Source organism: Plectrocnemia conspersa, unplaced genomic scaffold (genome assembly GCF_051122295.1).
Source record: "Plectrocnemia conspersa isolate PC_06_02 unplaced genomic scaffold, ASM5112229v1 ptg000010l, whole genome shotgun sequence".
NCBI classification, from domain to species: domain Eukaryota; kingdom Metazoa; phylum Arthropoda; class Insecta; order Trichoptera; family Polycentropodidae; genus Plectrocnemia; species Plectrocnemia conspersa.
Genome location: NW_028277174.1, coordinates 6,651,264 through 6,658,017, shown reverse-complemented (window position 1 = coordinate 6,658,017; position 6,754 = coordinate 6,651,264).

The window sequence follows — 6,754 nt, the reverse complement described above, 5'->3', positions numbered from 1 at the left end:
TGGAAATGACAGATATAATTATATACGCTATAAAAATAATAACTTTAAAATTACTATATAGAATATATATCATATTTTTAATTAAGTTAAATAAAAGGTAATTATGTATCTATTTTATTTTAAAATTTCAGTATTTAAAAAAATATTTGTTAGAAAAATAGATGCTTAAAATACATTTTAAAAACAATTTTTAAATAAATTAATGTTACAGAAACTATTTTTTTAAATACTTCAATCTTAAAATAAAATATATAATTTCACTTTATTAAAAATAAATATAATAATAATTTAATTTACATTTTTTTATAGTGATTCTAACGTAAATATTTTGATAGCTCCAATTCGTTATTTTTATATGATTTGTAATTATAACAGATACGTGTTTCAAGCATCTATTTTTATCTCACATTTTAGCATTTTTGAAAAAATATCATAATTTGTACATACAAAATAAAAATATGGTACAAAAAAATATATTTATTTCGAAATTTTTAATATTTTTAAACAAAATCTCGAAATGAGAAAAACTTGATTTTTTAAAATTAATTTTAACATCGGTTTGCATATTATATCTATCGTTATATTTCATGAAAAATCGAATTAATTTATTAAAAAAGTCATTTTCACAAATAAAATTTAGGACAAATTTTCGAAATAAATAAAAATTCATTGTCATTTACAAAAAAAAATTTCGTGTCTATTCGTTTCTAAATATATATATTTTTAAATATACAATAATTTAGATTTCAGTCTAAAATAAAATCATCTATGAATTTAAAACAATAGTTACATAGTTTACAACTTTATATGCGAGGAACATTATACTACCTGTGTCTATTTAATGAATTATTTAATTACAATAAGCAAACAGTTAATAAAAATCTACAAAATAAATAGTATTAAGAATGGAAAAATGACACGCTGTAATTTTTAGTTAAATAAATCTACAATAAATATATTTTCAATATTTAATATAGATTAAAATAAAAAATGCCAGCTATAAAAAAATGCATATTTCAGGATAAATTTATATGAAAGTTGCGTAGAGAAGAGAAAAAAAAGGGGAGGGGGACAATGAATAAGTGAAGCGAATTAGTATATATTTTCAGCCATAAAAAATAAGTTTGTTTTTATTCAAAATCGAATAAAAACTTAATATATATCATTTTTAATTTAAATCTATTTAGTTATATATATATATATATTATTTTCTCATTAAAAAATCTGAAAAAGCTGACTTTTGCCATAAATGAGAAGCTTTAATATAAAATTCATACTTGACCTTACACATTCCATTTTTTTCTAATTTACATATAAATAATATCAAATACACATGATCACGCACAAAATACACAACACTATTGTTTCGCATAAATCTACACCGTCAACACTTGATTTAAAAATTAAAAATAAACGGCGCAGTGGTATTAATTCACGCGACATTTTTAATCGGCGCGTATAGTGCGTTCGGATGCAACGTATTGTATTATTATTTGTATTTTATTATGCGGCGAATACGCAGCATTGCCGTCGTGTATGTGGTATTGAAAATAAAAACACTGATTATTAAAAATGGGCGTCTTAGATAGTGCGTTCGGATGCAATGTACAATATTTTTATTTTATTTTAAATTTGTCGTGAGTGTGTGATGTGTGTGTGGTTTTAAAAAGCGACCGTTTCGAGAGGCGATCGTCCCTCTTCTGTCGGAGGGCGCACCTCCCCGCCGTCAGATATCCGCGCATTTGCATACCCCTCGTGTCCCACCCCCGTTCAGGGGCGTCCGCGACGCCTCCTAGAAAGAGACGCCACTGGAATCCGACGGCGCAAACGTGAACGCGGAGCGAAAGAAGAGTATGCTTCGTTCGATCTTCTTCTCCTCCCCGGCGCGACAATCCCAAACAAATGGTATACGAGGAGAGCTTTCGCCCGAGCTTTCGGAGCTTTTTTGCGCGGCGCGCGAAATTAGAATTTAAAAGGTTGTGCGGGAGCGCAGAGAGAGGAGAGCGAGAGGCGAGACAGGGATAGAGCTAGTATGCAAATTAGGCGCGACGCTCGGCGCCCGAGAGGGACGGACATGAATTTGGAGGGCCGTCGTCGTTTGCGCCGCGGAGGTAAATAAGGATGCGAGCGCGACAGCCTCCAGGTGCCGGGTAGGGGGATATCGTATATAATCATAACTCAAACGCGAAGGTCGTCGCAAAATGACGGCCGAGCTCTGCGCGTCGGATGGATGTATCTGAGAGGAAATCTGATGCGTCAAAATACAATCTTATTAATCCATTCAAATTATTATTAATCGTTAATAATGAATATATATTTGTATTTATGGTGATTAAATATAATTATGATAAAATCAAGTAATTACTTAACAGTTGTCTTGACCTACAGTTAGTACGTAAGTCTTGTATTTTGCTCGTTATGTAGTACCGCAGGGATATAATTTGGACCCATTGCTATTATAAAGAAAAGACTACTTATCAATAACGCAATCAAATGAGAATATATATATTTCATGCAAATTGATAATAATCTAAAATTGTTGGAGTATTTGCACAAATGCGGATTCGATGTCTTTACAAAAATACATATAATCGCTGTGTTAAATCAACAACCAGCATGTTTTTGTCCAGAAAAATATCTTTATAGTTTGGGTGCTGAAAATGTTTTTTCTCCAGAAATATTTCAAATACCTGGGAGTCTGCGATAAAGCGTCAAAGACCTTAGCTTATTATCAAATGTAATCTTATTTTTTTTATCAAATTTAACAATTCGATAACTCAATATTTTTTATGTATTGTTTTATTTTATAAATATATTATATTTCATATGAACTGAAATAGCCCATTATTATATGTACAACCCAGCTTGATTTGAATCAATCATCACAATACTTATGCGTAAGATTAGGAAAATCTAAGAAACCCAATTTATGATGATCGATCGGAATTAGAATTATATAATACAGTTTGCTAAAATGTTTATTTTAGAAAGCGGACAATTGGAAACGTTATTTTTCAGCTTATTTCGAGATATTGTATTGAAAAATATAAAAAAATTCAGACGATTATGATCAGGAAACCCAAATTGGTATCACAAGATATTGTCTTAAATATAATAAATAAATTGTTTAGAAAACTGACGCTTTTTAGCTCATTTCCAGATATTATCTTAAATAAATGATTTTGTAAAATCTGTGATGATCGATTAGAATTTTAATTATACAATAGTAATTTCGATCTTCAAGAAAAAACTCACAAAGGCTCGTATACGATAAAGTATTAGTCCTTAGACTTTACCATTGGTCTATTTTGCTGGTTGATTAATTATTATTATATTATAATTAAATCAAAGCGGAGAGTAGCCCGCAGAAAAAGAGAAGTGTGATAAATTTTAGCATTAAAAAAAGTCCTATTTAATTATAAATATGTTATTTTTCAGCCTAATACCTTACAACATGATATAAATATTTGCGTGAATCAATGAGTCAATTATTTTATTCAAAAGATTATGTCAATTGCACCTTGTTTATTTTATGCAATAAAGAAATTACCAGTTAGCTTACCGTGTACATAAGTTTTTAGATTACCACAGCATATATTAAATTAAAAATTTATTAACCCGATCACACTGCTAAATAATTATATTACATCAAAACTTTACAATAAAACGCGGTTGGTTATGACGAATAGTGAATAATAAAGCACTCGAATATTTTTTTATATTCGTAAAGTCATGTAAAATTAAAAAAATATTTTAAATAATTAATATATATTCATGTACAAAAATTATAAATTAAACTAATAAAATTTATTTAAAATTAATAATACAATTTATTTTAATTTAAAAAAATAATAGAGCATTAAGTTATTGTAGACTTACTAAATCAAAAACAAGTTTAATTTTAATAACACCTACTCCCAAATAGGTATGCCAACAAAAATAATATCATAATAAATTACTTTAGACAGACTTATTAATAATATTAATATTGATTCACAAAAAAAATAAAAAAATCAATATCAATCGTTGAAAGAGTCCATAGCTGCACAATATTAACTTGTAAATATGGGTAATATCAGCAATTACAATTTTTTTATTTTGCTTTTCGACTATCAGCTGTTGTGGGAATAAGTGTTACAAATAACATAAAGATTAGAACATAAATTTTGCAAAAAAAAATGGGCATTATGAAATAAAGTATTGTATGCGCAATGCACAAAAAAAGTTAACAAAAAAGTCGACAGTTTTTGATGTTATTACAAATTAAAATTTTAAAGTATTTCACTACGAATATTAAAAAATGAAATTATCTTGGAATCCCGGACGATTTACGATACATATGAATTAAAACACATAAATTGATTTTCAGTATTTTTCATTTTAATTCCAAGTAATCCTTAATTTACAATGTAAGTCACAAGAACAGAACTTTACTAGATTGATTATTTATTCACGGTCATCTATATGTTTGATGAAAAAATAGCAACGAAAAGCATTTTCTATGTTTTCAAAAATAAGATATATATATATGAAAATCTGTTTGTTAGTATTAATTAAAGTTGGTTATGCTGTCAAAATTGATACCATGATCATATAGCACCTTACACATATTTCATCACTCGAAAGCCTAATAATATTTTTTAAAGATATATAAACGTGTAGATGAAATACCATTGCTCTGCATATTTTGTCACATGCTTCTAATAAAGCAACTATAAGAAACATTTTTTTTTTTTTTATTGCTGATTTATTTTAAGCGTATATGATATTCTCTATGAACTAAATAAAGTAGTTCATTACTAGACACCTAAGCACGATTGGTATTATAAGCTAAACTATCAATATTTTAAATTTATATTCATACATTGCTTTTTAACGTCATTCTCGGTTTTAAATTATAACAATTAAATATAGTTATATAAAGATTTATAGAAAATAAAATTATTGGGAATTTTAACTCTTGCCATACATATGTATATATATATATACCTTAAATTGTTATGGTATAGAAATCATAGTAAACATTTATTATATAGAAAATCATTATTTTATATAATAAAAAAATAATAATAATATTTATTATATTTAATTATATGAAAATCATATCTCCATTATGAAGATTGAAAAAATAATCATAATTACATATTAAAGCAATGACATGAACATATGTATTATTTTGATAATAAATTATATATTTTTATTAACAACATCTTAAGATTTGATCCATAATATATGTACATTTAAAACACCACCATAAAATATTTTTTTTAATTTATAGATGAAAAATTTAATTAGAACTATAATAAATAAACATTATTATATACTTGTTGATATCATAAATATATAAAATATCTTAAGCACAGCTCCATAATCGCTTGTTGCTCAAACCCTTCAGCGTCCAGTAACCAATGATCTTTCACACCCCAGTCGACCACCTTGCGTCATTTTTTTTAATATACTAAGAAAAAACAACAAAAGTTTAATCACGCTAAGTGTTACCAGCACTCCGCACACATTAACATACACGGATGCAATTACCCAAGACGCGAGGAGAGAAACTGAGAAAAGTCTAAATTATAAAAACATACAACACTCTCCATGAAAAGGTGTCTCATCTGAAATGTTCTTTGAAGCATATATAGCCCTTTGGGTTCGGATGATTTAGAGTCGAATTTGGCTTGTAGACTGTGCGACGCTTGCTTCGTTCCAGAGGAGGTCTGGGGCAACAACATTCTCTTAGTGGAAAATACCCATCCCGATAATAGGTGCGGTATGTATAAACGCGCTTAATTTTTGCGCAAAGCTCGTGGGAGCGGGACGCCGACGCTCATTTAGCTATTTCCGGACGGCGTTCGAGCGGGACGCCAACAGGCGAGCTTAATTAATGAACGTGGAAGCTTGCGCGCTTTATTGTGAAAACCGGGCGGTTCAGAAAATAAGGACGCCTCTGAAAAGTGCTTTAAAAGCTCTGTGTAATGCAATGTATCTTATCAATGAAATATTATAAATATTGTGTTCAAAATGAATACTAAAACATATGACCAAAACATTGTTCTGTGCATCTATGATGTCACTGTGTTTCCATTCCTTTAAATATGAAACTTACTTAAATATAAACGAATAATACACAGTTTTTATTTTACAATATATATTTTGCAATCTTTTATGAAAAATTTAAGCCCAATGTGCTACAACAAGATAAGCACAATAAACAACTACTGAGTTAGTAGTGAGATACCAGACTGAAATCGAGACTTTAAATTAGTGATGTATATTTTATTCATTAAAAAATATTTTTACAGCTCATAATATATTATATTTCGCTTTGATTTTATTTTAATTATTTATTACGATATTTATACATGAGATAAGAAAAATTTAAGAAAACCTAATTTGTGATGATCGATTGGAATTTATAATTAAATAAAATTCAATAATTCCGATCTACCTGATATTATACAAAGATGGGATTTCCAGCCAGGTCTTTCAGGTATTTGTCATCAACCTACTACTAATCTATTGTGCTGATCAAATAAATGTATGTTAATTAGATGTATATTTTTGTATAATGTCATAATTGGCTTTCCTTAATGACTTTAAAGCGCTCAAACTCAATCTGTTTATTTAATGATTGATTTAGTTGATTGCAAAAATAAAATAAAATTGAACGGCTATTAAAAAGATTTTAACAAATATTCGTACCCGAAACGTTATTTTGTGCATTAATGATGGCATTATGTGTTTACGTTCGTTT